The 13,886-nt window shown below is 37.4% G+C and overlaps 1 long non-coding RNA gene across 1 annotated transcript; it reads right to left on the bottom strand.

Annotated features, from left to right (window-relative positions):
- Positions 1 to 225: 225 nt before the first annotated feature.
- On the bottom strand, positions 226 to 12,483 carry LOC122177142. The gene is made up of 6 exons (XR_006177962.1): positions 12,400 to 12,483; positions 12,201 to 12,293; positions 8,866 to 9,032; positions 5,555 to 5,714; positions 5,047 to 5,158; positions 226 to 1,281 (listed from the first exon to the last, which is right to left on the bottom strand). It is a non-coding gene; the product is annotated as an uncharacterized LOC122177142 (long non-coding RNA).
- Positions 12,484 to 13,886: the final 1,403 nt, after the last annotated feature.

Here is a 13,886-nt window from a genome sequence, read left to right as displayed (position 1 = left end):
TTTTATGTTCACACAAATAAAGTAGTAGATGATTACATAAATTTAATACTGCTATTTTGGATAAGGTCAAAGGTATCAACAACTTTCAACAGCAAATTTTGGTCTAAATTGCTCCTAATGTAAAAATATACACAAGAAGTGTTACAGTTCAACCAGTTAGGTGTCAACATTCTGTTTTTTTATCATTATTACTCAAAACACTAAGACTAAGTTGTTAACATCAGACTCAAATTGCCATTGTAATTAATATAACTGTTAATACTTCCATTCCTTGGAAAGCTCCATGTGCCCTGACCACCATGCATTGTTGCAGTGTCTAGACCAAGACTCTTTTAAGACTTCTCACTTCTCCTAGGCAATGCCAAGATGTTCGAGGATTTCTCTAAATTTCCATGATTCACAAGAAACTTTTAGGGCATGTGCAAGGCCCCAGGAAACTGCAGAGATAATTTGGGGATTATTTATTGGAGAGGGAGAGGTATCCAAATGGGTGGAGGAATGGGCAAAAGTAACAAAGAGCTTTTTTTGACACACTCATATAAGAAGATGATCATGTGAAGCAGAGTAATTCTTAAGGAATATTTTACTCAAACCATGCATTGCAAGATCAATTGAATGGCTGTTATATTATAAAGACAAAGCATTGATCTGTTAGCAAAGATGGGAGTAGCTTGTTCATTCACAGAAAAAAGAAAACACAACACTAGGGAGTGTTGGCAAGGCTCTTAATTTCTCCCATATGTACCAAAAATGAATATTATATAAACTTTTCTTGAGCAGATTTGCAGAAAAGTGTGTAGAGATACTTATGAATGTTTAAGAATCAAAAAGCCAAAGTAGGTTAAAATTGCTAGCATTCCAAGGCTCAGGAAAGGGTTCCTCTAGGAAGATGAGGATAAGTTTTAAATACTAGATCTTTGTCAGACCTTCCAAGTGCTTTTAATTTTTCATGTCAAATAAAATTATCACATGTTCAATAAAATTCAGACCTAGATAATGGTTTTATTTTGGTTAGACTGACACGCAGACATAATTAGCATGCAGACTTAGTACAGCAGAAATGAACCACATAAATATTTATTCAGAATGACAGAATTTAGTAGCAGTTTGACTCAGCCACTGAACAGACCTTAGCAAGTTCAAACTTATTTTCAAGACAGCAGTGAATTAGCTTCTCAGTCTTCAGAATCATCTCCTGCAAACCCAGTACAGGAAATTCCATCTGCCTTTTCCAGTCTGAATAGATTTCTTCCCTTGCCTGTATATAAAAAGCAGTGCAACCTGAAATGAAAAAAATAAAAAATAAAAAGAGATGAAAAGCAATTCTGCAAACAGTGAAACAGTAAACCTTTTAGCAGAGCTTAGCTCTATAAATGTCACAGCATACTTCAGCATATACTAACTTTCTGACATGCCACACACTGGATTAGTATTTAACATAGATGTGCAGAGCAGTATTAAACAGAAAAAAAGAAATCACTAGTGATTGACTGATGAAATTTTAATGTCATTCATTTAAAATACATCACAACTGACCCATGCTCATTGTTTTAAATATAATGTACTACCTTGCTTTATAGAATCACAGAACTCTCTAGATTGGAAAGATGTTCAAGGTCATCAAGTCCAAACGTCAATCCTGACCTACAGTCACTAAAATATATTCCATAGTGCCACATCCACACGTTTCGGTGAGGTAACAAAACACATACTTCTCACATAAAGAAAAATGCTAGATTATGACTTTTTACAACTAGTCATCCCTATGATGTAGCTCTAGATTGTTGCATTTGCACTCATTCTAACAACTGTTAAGGCTGAAATCTTATGTTTATCTACTAATCTACTGCCATTGTGAAGCTTTTGGTCTAGAATCAGCAAGTGTGGAAAAACAGAGAGCATGAAGTGTGAAAAAAGAAGAGAAATAATTAATGCAGATAGTGATCTTGGCTATTTTTACCACTAAGGACATTCAAAACAATATGCTTCCAATTTTTTAAGCAATGTGGAAGTATTGTCTGAACAGTTACTCATATCAGCTGTTCAATTTTGAACTGCAAAAAGCCACAGGAAAGAGATAAAAAATTCCATCTGTATGAAGCAACAGTTCCCTATATTCCCTTCACTGCATTACCTCTGTCTTTTTTCTTTTGCTTTATAACCTTTGGGAAATAGCAAGCAAAATTTCTCCATTTTCAGATTTTTGACCCTCTTATCCTGATAAATTAGATATATTTATTTTACACGACCCCTCTTTGCTTACTGATGAACTTCCTCTTTAATGAGTACAAAACCTTTTTTTGAAAAGGAAAAGAAGTATTGCTATAAGCCATAGACTTAAACACTTTCAGTAGTCTTGCTTGATGCCTGAAAGACTTCTAGCTGTCAAAAAACATCCATTCCATGAAATTGCTCCTTGAATGTGAACTGTCAAGAACAAAAAGAAAGGTATATCTGGTCTGCAGGAAAGGTTATAGATCTTATTTCTAACAGCATACAAAAGGCCAGGCTGGAAAACTCAAAACATTTTCTTTTAAGGAAAGTTGACTGTGAATGTAGTTTTATGTTCCACAACCCATGACTTTATCTGAACTCTTTATACTGCATACTCAAGACAGAGCAATGAGCGTTTTAGGCTGCAAATTCACAAGCTTTGTTTGCATATTCTCTTCCCTTCCCTTTGTGATACAAAGCCTATTAACTACATCCATGCCGTCAGTCCCAGACTGTGCTCTAAACTTCCCTCCATGGAAGGCTTATCATTTCAGGCACTGATCTATCCAGAAAGTCTCTCCAGATGGAAAGATCAGCCTTAGAAGCTGGAGCAGGATATTAATTAAGGACTTAGAAATGTTTTGTCTTTGTATTTCTATTTCATTTTAATTTTTTAGCTTGATTTTAGGATACAAGGATTGAATCAGTTATTTTGTTTTCTCTACTCTGCTATTATTGGTCTAATAGAAGTTTAGCTTTAATCACAGGTGTTGCCTGCTTTGTACCATTGGACATTACGGATAAAATAACGATAACCATTACTAGAAGAAAAAGCAAGAACAAGACCCATAGAATTCAATAAACATGTCTAGATTATCCAGTTTTAAAAGCATTCAACAGTATTTTAAAAAAGCAATTTCAATATTAGTAAATCTAATAGCTGTGCTTCCTGCTATTAACTTTAATGTTTATTAGAGCAGAAGATAAAAACATGCTGAAGGCTGAAACAAAGCTTCATGAGAACAGTCATAGACTTCCTTGCTCTTTGCCTTAATTTTAGGTTACACAGAATGGATGCTAAATATGGCAAAACAATATGGCTCTGATGCTTTAAGTAGGGACTGAAAAACTTTGTGGAATCCATTTCTATCCTTAGAATGAAAGGATAAAGTCAGTCAACAGAAAATCTGAGACAGATTATAACACTTGGATCATGAATTTCCCTCATCCCAATTCCACCATAACATCTTCATATGATTGAAAGACATTTGTGAGGTTACCACACCAATAATTATTTTCCTAAAGCAAAACTGAACAGTGGCCAACAACTAAATAGGAGAATTACTGCCTCCCATAAACTGAAAATGCCCAGTGTCCCAAGAGAAGTATTACCTCTATTACTTAATTGCATGTGAAACTCTGCTCATGGTTTCAAATTCTATTAGCAAATGACAGGAAACTCTACAACACCATTTCTACACTTACTGTTCATTTCTTTCAAATACGTTACTTAGAATAAAGTTTGGTGTAGCTTTTAGTTAGCTGTTATAAATGCATTTCTCTACCCTCTAGAATCTTAAAATTTTCCTTTTTCCATCATTCAAACATTTCAAACACTAACAGCTGAAATTTAGTGTTTCTTGTCAATTAGAAAGCATTACATGAATTTATCCTATTAGCTCAAATTGCAGCTTAAATCTGCAACTTGCAGCTGTGAATGTAACAGGATGGGGTTTCCTACCCAATCCTCATCCTCATTCTTCCTCAGCCATCTTCTCTGGGAGGAAGAATGAAAACAGGCAAACAAACATTGCATTACCAATTCCTTAGTTAAGTTGTAAATGTTATGCTATGACAGAAACTTGCCCACACACACTGCAAGTCTACATGTCATGCATATTAGAAGTGGTCTGTTGAACTGAATTAGGAATTAGTTTCTTGAGTCTGTTTGTACTGAATGATGGTAAATTACAACAGTTTTGTGTGTGGAATTTTATCTTTTTGTGTAGAACTTCCTTAGATTCCTGGAGTATGTTAGTGATCTCTACCTATAACTATCCTCTATTTTGACTGGGAGCACTTACCCAGGAGCAATAGCTATGTGTCAGCTGTACCCAACATCACTGTTTCCTTCTGGCATAAAGAACACCCTCAAACCTGATATTCAGTGTATTGCAGTTCTGTTTTAAAATTGAAAAACTATCAAACATGCTGATAACAAAACTTTAATCCATGCCGGGATTATTTACACAGATAGGTAACTGAGGTGACCACACAGAAATCAGGGCATTTTTCATCCTACAGAACTCTCAGTAACAGTCATCTCAGTCAGCAGTTTCACACAGAAGGGAAAAAATGTAGTATGGCTGGACACACTTATTCCTCCAGAAGTAAACTCAACATCAGGTCTCCACAAGACTGAATATTGAGTCGGACACCAGCCAATGGTACTTGGAAAGTCTGGAGCGATGTACCACCTTGCAACAGCATCCAAAACACCTAAAAGAGGATTTAGTGTAAAATATGCTACAGAACAGATAGCTCAGCTCACGGACAATCACCCATGGTCTGTGAGTGGTGGGAAGTGCCACTTTTACATGGTGACTAAACAGTTGTGTCAGGGCCTGGAGTTGCAATCCATGACTAATTTGCGGGCATGTGCTATTGCTGACAGTGGTGAAATTAGTGCTTGCTGGAAATCTGAAGGTAAATGGGTGCGTGCAGAATTTAATGGATAGAAATATCTGGCTTGTTGAAAGTTTTGTCACTGATCAAGGAGGTTGAAATGAATAACTGTCAGAGGCAAGGTGGTATAAGCAAATGAGTTTGTACCTGAAAGTTGAGTTGTCAGATGTCTTCCACTGAATTGTTTCTACACTGGGTAGCTGTCCCACCGTTTCCATTTTGTGTCTATGTGGCAGTAGATAGGAGACAACTCTTACGCCTATCAAGAAGCACAGCTGTTTTTCAGCCTGTCTCTATATTGTACATTAAGTCAAGATGCAAGTTATTGGCATGCAAATGATCTGATCAAGTAAATAGCGAATACATTTTCCCTCTTGCTGTGGCAGAAGTATTTATCTTCTGATTCATGTTCCAATGCAGTAAAACCCGTGCAACTGATGGAAAACAACCTACATGCATTTGTGACCCAGTTCTGTCTCTCACTAAGCAGGGGCCCTTCAGGGCTGGTTGAGGCCAAACTTCCCTGACTGCAGATTACATTCTTTGCAGTGTTTGACCTGAGCAGATCAAACTGAGCAGCAGCACAGGGCTCTTGTCTCAGTATCTCTTTCTTAGGATGAAACTGGACATGGTCTCACAACCAAAAGCTACCAACCTGTAGTTGACTTTCGGGAAGGTTGCTCACCATCCAAACCCAGACAGTCACCATGTGTGATGGGATAATGACACTCAGCCATCCCCAAAAGCAGCTGCAGAAGTTATCTCTGTCTGTAAAGTGTCCTGAGACTCTTGATTGCTTCTTCAGTGCAAACCTGCTGGATAAACACATTGGAGCTGGAATACATGCACATGTGTGGGAATGCTCAACTCTACAGCACAATGTATATATTAAATGAAGCAATAAGTAGAGTAATAACATAGTAATAATATAATATAATATAATATAATATAATATAATATAATATAATATAAGTAAACAATAATTTCTCCTCAAAAAGAGTGGCCAGACACTAGAACAGGTTGCTCAGGGAAGTGGTGGAGTCACCATCCCTGGAGGTATTCAAAAAATGTGGCACTGAAGGAATGATCAGTGAGCATAGTGAGAATGGGTAATGGTTGGACCAGATGACCTTAGAGATCATTTTCAACCTTAATGTTTCTATGATTTTACTCTGCAATCTATTGGGCTACATGCAGAACTAGAAAACAGAGTGTGCTTTGGGCATAGGAAACTATACAATGAAAGATTTCAGAACTTCTAGATTTGTGTCTGTGAAAATATTACAATTAATTTATTCATCTTCCCTAAGTAAAGTCATTTTTTACCTTTTGAGCACAAATGCCACTATTTTGGTATATTCAAACAACTTTTCCTTCAGTAGTATTTTTAATTTTAAAATTCTTACAAAGAGACAAGACTACTCCAAAGTGGAGAGCTTGTTGTGTGAATACTCCATGCATGTACATTTCACTTCATAGAATATTTCTTCACCCCACTCCATCATCTCATAGATATGAGCACAAGAAGTCCTAATTTGCTCTAGGGACAATGATAATTTCATTTCTGTCTATAAATTTTTGGGAAGTTCAGAACCTCTGGTTAAACAGCCATCTAGAAAGGTGAAAGATAGAATGTAACACTGACACTACTGCATGGCCAAGAGTAATATAAATTTCTTTCCCTTGTAATGAGCTAATAAACAAAAGAAGGGTAAATGCTTAAATGACTGTCTGTAACAATTATGCATACATTTTTATGATTTTTTTTTAATTTTTTTTAATTTTTAGTATTTAAATTGAGAACTGTATTCAAACAGCAAAGAGAACAGGATAGCAGAAAGGAATTAAAAGCTTAGGGCAACTAAAACTCCTGACTCATGTAGCAGCACCTTGGCTTTGTGTGAGGCTAGCAAAAAAAATGAGGTCTAGATTGGAGCAGATTTGGGACTGTTACAGCCTGGTAGCACTTTTTTTCATCTTTTCATACCACAGAGGCAACTGCATTGTTCCTAGCATGGATGATACAGTTTTCTTCATAGCTGCATGCTCTCCTTTATGTATATAGAATGAGCAAAAAAAATTCTTTCCAACGATTATAATGACAAACATGGAAAGCTTTTCTTTTACCAAACTCCTGTGAAGAACACTAGGCATCAGGAAAATCCTGTGTTCTCTTCTTAAATCACTGGCACTTTACATAAGTAACATATCAAAAATTGTTAGGCATGTTTAACTTGATCTGCTGTTGAACTTTTGAAGGTAGAAAATGTAATAGGAATTATTTTACTCCAAAGGTGCTATTCATTACAAATTACATTACAAAGCTTGATTTCATTCTATAAATATTCAACTCCAAGCAGCTAAATGCAGAATTTTAAAAAACATTCTTACTTCAGACCTTGAAATATCTGAAATCTAAATGTTAGAGAGGTAATTCTCAACATCCATTTTTCAAATTGTAACATTCATATTTCACCATAGTAAGGCAAAAGACTAGATTCAGTGGGCCAGGACTTTTCTATAACTACCTAAATTCTTGCTTAAAGTTACTGTGCATCATCCTCAGAAAATCTTTTGCTCTCTCCATCCCAGGTTCTTTCAAGACTGCACTGGACATAGCCTCCAGCAGCTTGGTATCATATCATGGCTGCTCCTGTGTTGAGCTGGAGGTTGGACTAAGGACTTCTTGGGGTCCCTTCTCACTTGAATTATTCTATGTTACCAGATGCACAACTTCAGATTAAGCATTCCAACCAAAGGGAGAGACTAAATCCAGGTTAACAGAAGCCAGCTTCAACCACATAGATTGTGTTTTGGAGTCAAATCTGATTACTTTGGGAGCAGAGGAACTTGAATGCACAGATCAGACCTGCAGAAGGAGGCTTCTCAGCAAGGTCAAGGTGTCAGGATCACATAGCATTTCTGAAGTAGCATCATCAGGTTACGTATCCTGTATTGCAAATTCGCTAGTGAACTGAGCCCACAAGAGTAAAATAAACAAACAAAAGGTTTTATATTTCTCAGAATTAATTCCTTCAATGCTTAGCATAGAAGATGAATAGTGTGCCCATGTTGGTTTCTCAGATATATCAGTTTCTTTCAGGAATGTTTCTCTTTCAAGATGTATGGCTATAGGAATGTCCACAATTAGACTTCTATGAACCACATGCATTTGCCTCAAAAGTCTTTTTGTTCTGAAAAGTGGGGAAATGTGTCTCCATACATGATCTTAATTGACCTGCTTCTCATTTCAAGGGACAGATACTAACAAATGAGGTCAGTTCACCTCATTTTGTTATCACAGAAACAAAGTAAGTGCTACAATGAGCTTTCTAAGTGGATAAAGAAACTAAAACTCTGTAATGACCGGTATACTTACAATCTTGGTTATATTTCTTCCCCCGTGTATAAACAAAAATGAAAAATAGTAGTTTTGTTCAGAAATCATCAGTCCATTTAAGTGGCCAATGGTACATACACACAAAATGTATTTTGCATTTAAAAACTCCTTTTTTCAAATTGAACTTAGCCATTGTTTGGCTGGTCAACACATTATAATAAACAATCTGTTTTTTACTAACTAACAAAAAATCATGTCACATTACACTGCTTCCGCCAAGTTCACCCAAGGAAAATGGGTGAATAATCAACTTCAAGGTCCCAAGGAGTAACTGGAAGAGATCAATGTTAGGTAAGACAAACTATGATATTAAATCCACAGTATATGATTCAACATATTCGTCCACTCTACTGACTCTATTTCTATCCTTCTATACTTCTATATTATTCTATTTTATATAGGCAACTGTATAGAAAAAAAATCAAATCTTCAAATTATCTTTTCAAGTCAGTTTATAACGCAGGAAAGAAGGAAAAGGGGAGAATCCGGAGAAGTTAAATGGATCATTTAATTGTACTATAGCACTGGGATTAATAAAAAACAGGAGGAGTAGCAGCCTAACTTACCTCCCAAGGAGGTACACTCATTGATTCTTCTTCCTGAGGTGATGCTCCACAGTTAAAATCATGTGTTCTATCTTAAGTCATATCTTTCATGCTTCAATTGGAGACAGGGCTAAAATTTCAGTGCAGAAAAAGACCTTTGGCTGCTGGATGCTTCTGGCTCTGTTGATCTAGGAGCACAAAAGAGTATACAATTAAAATGGGGAGGAACTCTAAAAGTGTAGCGATGGGATAAGGGATAATGTTTTTAAACTAAAAGAGGGGAGATTTACATTGGATATTTAGAAGAAATTTTTTACTCAAATACTAATGCAGCACTGAAACAGAGAATCTGAACCCCATCCCTGGGGGTGCTCAAGGCCAGGTTGGATGGGTCCCTAGGCAGCCTGGTCTAGTGGAATGTGTCTCTACTCATAGTAGGGGCTTGCAACAGAGTGGTCTTGAAAAATCCCTATAAACTCAAACAGTTCTATGATTCTGTGTAACTCATGCATATGTGAACATAGGAGTAAACCAGCCTCTGCATCAATTGTATGTTGAGCCATTTTCAGATAGGGAAGTGGAGAGTCAGGAAGTTAAAATAGCTTTTGAAACAAAATATTAAAAAATTGAAAGCATTTCATACAAGTAAAACTCTATTTTATCCATTCTACCACCAATTAAAATGGTAAAATAAGCTTTACATGCAAATTTGCATGTATCCATATCCATAATATTGTTCATTATTTCAGCAAGATTATGTATGTATAATCATACATTCTACATTTACAAGTAACCAGAAATGACATAAAAAAAACCTTGCAAAATAACTTCATGAGTGTGGGGAAGGAAGGAGAATCCTCTTTGCTAATAAGAGGTCCAAGGAGAAAAAAGAAAATAAAACCTTACCAAGATTATTTTAGAGCATGGACATTTATTTCAGCACTGTTTCGAAGTGTCTGCACAAAGAGGAGGAAATATCTGAGGCTCAAGGACTTTTCATTCTTCAAAGGACGATATAATAAGGTGCACTCTCTGAAACCAGTTACTCCCTCAGACAAATGACACAGTTGCCTGCTCACCAGATAAATAGAATTAGGTGGGCTGAAGGCACCCCCACTGGGATCTTACTGAGAACACATTGGAGACTTATCAGCTCTCCCTCCAACAGCACCCCTTCTACCCTCCAATTATTTGCTTTTTGGGAGAGAATCTTCAGTTTCTGCAGTGTGAGGAAAAACCACAGTAATGAGGCAGATGTATTTTTGAAGTCCCAGCACAACCTGATAGCATTAAGGAGCTTGAGGAAATAAATACCAAAGTACCTCAGTAGATTTTACTGATGTGGAGGCTTAAGTGTGTAATTACAAACACACAGCAAACACCCATAGTCAAAGGAAGGGAAAAATGTCTCTGGACCAGCATTCTGGAAACAGACGGCCTTGCAGCATCCGCAGGAACAACAAAGGAAATGTTTTCACTTGAAGTGGACCAAGTGAAGCAGAGCAAAAGCTGAACCCCACACAAAGCTTACCCAGCTCATCTCCCTTATTGCCCTGAAGGTCATATTGCCATCATGGCTGGGGGATTAAACTGATCCATGTTTAATTGCTGTACTGTAAGACACGCTAAGCAATAAAATGAAGTTTTTATAAGCAAAAGACGTAGCTATTCAAACCTAGGAAATTCAAACCTAGCAGCATTTTAGCTATGGTCTCACCTTTGTGACAACTCTTTTAAATTTCAGTTTACAATGCACAGGACACCATTAAGGCGTGAATCACAGCGACTAGATTATTTTTACATTGCTAGAAATGAAAATAGAAATAGAAAAACAGTTTTAAAAGACAGTTGTCTTAATTCAGAGTAGACAGTTCTAATACAAATCAGAAGAAAAAAAAAAGAAAAAAAACAACCCACATTTACATGGGTATGTAATTTTAGAACTGAACATCTAGTATTCTGATTAAATTTTCTCTCCACTTTCAGTGTGTCTATTGTCAACAGAGATAAACGAACAAATCTCTCCTCCCCTCTGCCTTCCTTCAATTTTGTGACTGAATGTAAAGACGGAAAAGAATAAATTTTGGTGGGATAGGGAGAACCAGAAAAATTGCAGACTGTGTTTCTTATAGATTTGATCATTCCTGTTGAAAATGCTGTAGTTGGGCTTCTTTTTGGCAAGAAACCAATTCTGAAAACTTTTAGATCTTCTCCTTATCCTAACAAGAAGGTAATTCACAGCTTCTTTAGAATTTCTGTCATACTAACTTTGCAAACATGGGTGGGCTCCAACCATTCTCTGCAGAAGAGTTCTTGCCTATTTGCTGCATTGGCCAATTGCAAATGTTAAGCAGGTGATATGACACCTGCAGTGTTATTTGTTTGGTTTGAAAATTATTTGCTTTGAGAAGTACTGTCTTTCTTTGTTACAGGAACTTTCTTACCATTCCCCTAACACTAAACATTCTTTATTTGTGTTATTTTCTGCCAGGAGCTGGACTACAGGTACGATATCACTCCTACGACCTTGTTTTGAAAGCCTATCCAGAAACCTGAAAAATAAAATAAGCCTGATGGTATCACTGGGCTTCTCTTTCCCACTTAGAAATACTAGTAAAGCATTGTTTCCCAAGTTGATCAGTCTGAAGAAAAAAAAATTCCCCAGTAAGGCAGATATGTAACAAAATACACACAGTACCCGGAGTTTAAAGATTTAAGAGTCCCTTTCTCAAGTTTAGGAGTGTGGCACTTAGAAGATCAAGTTTTCTTCTCTTGCCCTTCAGTATCACTACGTTACAGTCTTGGGGTCTGCTTTCAGTGCTGGTAGGTAGTGAAGTCTAAATTAAGTTGCCATTTACCAGGTGGTACAAGCATTTTTCATCTCAGTGACACTTTGCAACGCTCCATTGCAGAAACTTTTCCTCACCATTAGGCATTCCTAGCATTTGTCATTTACCTTCGCAGCTTTCTGCTGTCTTCCACCACATATCATCCTTCCAGCAAACGGTCAATGCAACCTTCAGAACACTCACCATCTTCCCAGATACTGGCAAATATTTAATAGATATATCTGTCTTTCAGTTGTTGCTACATTTTCTTATTGTTGTTCTTACTCTGGTGGTGAAAAATAGGAAACTATTCCCATGCCCTTTTCTTCTCCCCGAAATATTAAAATTTGCACCACAAATCTGTAAGCTATTCATTTTCTTGAGTGTGCACGTATTCTGATGCCACCAGTTGCCTCAGTCTCCTTTACCTGGAGCTGCAAGCTTTCCACTTTGTGAAATGCCTCCTATTTTACAGAAACATTCTCCTGATCACAATGAAATCATGTGTAAAAATAAGCACAAACTAACCTTTCCTGTTGGCTTATTCGCACACACTCCATTCAGCTTTCTGTGGGATATTGACCCGACCTTGCCTTGTAGCTTTTCTCTCTTCTAGCATACCTAAGGCAGAAAAAGGAACACCTAATTTCTTTTGACAGTGGTAAGAAGATAGTCTTGCAAAAGAACTTTGAAAAGTCTCTTGGGATATTATACTTAGATTACTCACTGGAGGAAGGAGCAGTGAGAGTCCTCAGTGGCTGCTTGCAGTATAAACTGAAGAAGAGCACCAAAAAGTGTTGTTGACTACAGGACTCAAAAGGAAGTCAGTGTTTCACTTCCACATTTGGAGTACAAGTTTGCAGAAGCATCAAAATAGAAGGTAGAAGTTTTGGCAAGTCTCTGTTATCTACTTCTATTCACTCAGTTCCTCTTCTTATGTCAGTGCCATACTTAGAGTTACTCATCTTGTGATGAAAAAAGAGAGAAAAAATGCAAATATAACAGCAATATGATGTCCACACTGTGGGCTAACCTATATCTGTCCACATGATTCCCCTCTAGCAAAATGTGAGAATAAAATAGGATGAAATATCTCATGGAGTCAAGATTAGGCACATGAATGTTAAAAACAAAACAAAACAAAAAACAACAAGGCTGCAGCTGGAAGAAAAGAGTAAAAATTGGGATTTATTGTCTTATTTTCATCAGCAAATTTTCATTTCCAGGAAGCAGGTCATCAGTGGCTGCTTCAGAAGACAGATTTACAACGAGTACCTCTTTTCCACCTTTTCTTAGTAAGCATGGCATCATGGTATGAAGCATATTCTTGTCCATTTTGGGTCAGCTGTCCTGGTTCTGTCCTGTCCCAGCTCCTTGTGCACCCCAAGTTTACAATTACAGAATTGCAGAATCACCAATGTTTGAAAAGATCTCCAAGATCATCTAGTCTAACCGTCCACCCATATTTGCCCACTATACCATGTCCTTTTGTGCAGCATCTAAACATTTCCTGAACACCTCCATGTATGATAACTCCACCAAAGCCCTTGGGCAGCCCGTTGCATTGCCTGACAACTCATTCAGAGAAGAAATTTTTCCTTATATCCAACCTGAATCTTCTCGGTGCAACTTGAACTCTCATTCTGCTGATAGGAGCAGAGGCCAACTCCCACTTCGACACAACCTCCATTCTGGGAGGTTGTAGGGAGCAATAAGGTCTTCCCTGAGCCTCCTCTTCTCCAAACTAAATAAATCCCTATTCCCTCAGACACGTCCCATAAGACTTGTGCTCCAGATTCCTCAGCAGCTTCATTGCCCTTCTCTGGACAAGCTCCAGGAACTCAGTATCTTTCTTATAGTGAGGGGTTCAAAAAGCTTCTTACTGGCAGGACAGAACAAAAACCAGGAAAGACCCTGACCTACTGTATAAGCACTGCTCAGCAACAACAAAAACAATGGTGTGTTATCAACATTATAAAACATAGCTCCATACAGCTACTATGAATAAAGCTATGTCCATCTCAGGAGCATGTTACCACAGGGGCACCGTCAGCACTGCTGATGTGCTCAGCTTTTGCCAGCAGTGCATCCATTTCGGAGCTGACTGGACTTGACTCATACCTTTGTGGCAGCTGCTTCTCAGCTTTCTCACAGAAGCCAACTCTATAGCCCCTCCTGCTGGCTGCTGCCAAACACTTGAGTCCAAATTCAATA

The sequence above is a fragment of the Lagopus leucura genome, unplaced genomic scaffold, assembly GCF_019238085.1.
Source record: "Lagopus leucura isolate 7727_CA_CO unplaced genomic scaffold, USGS_WTPT01 Super-Scaffold_810, whole genome shotgun sequence".
In the NCBI taxonomy this organism is placed as follows: domain Eukaryota; kingdom Metazoa; phylum Chordata; class Aves; order Galliformes; family Phasianidae; genus Lagopus; species Lagopus leucura.
This window is presented reverse-complemented; position numbering and strand designations above follow the sequence as displayed.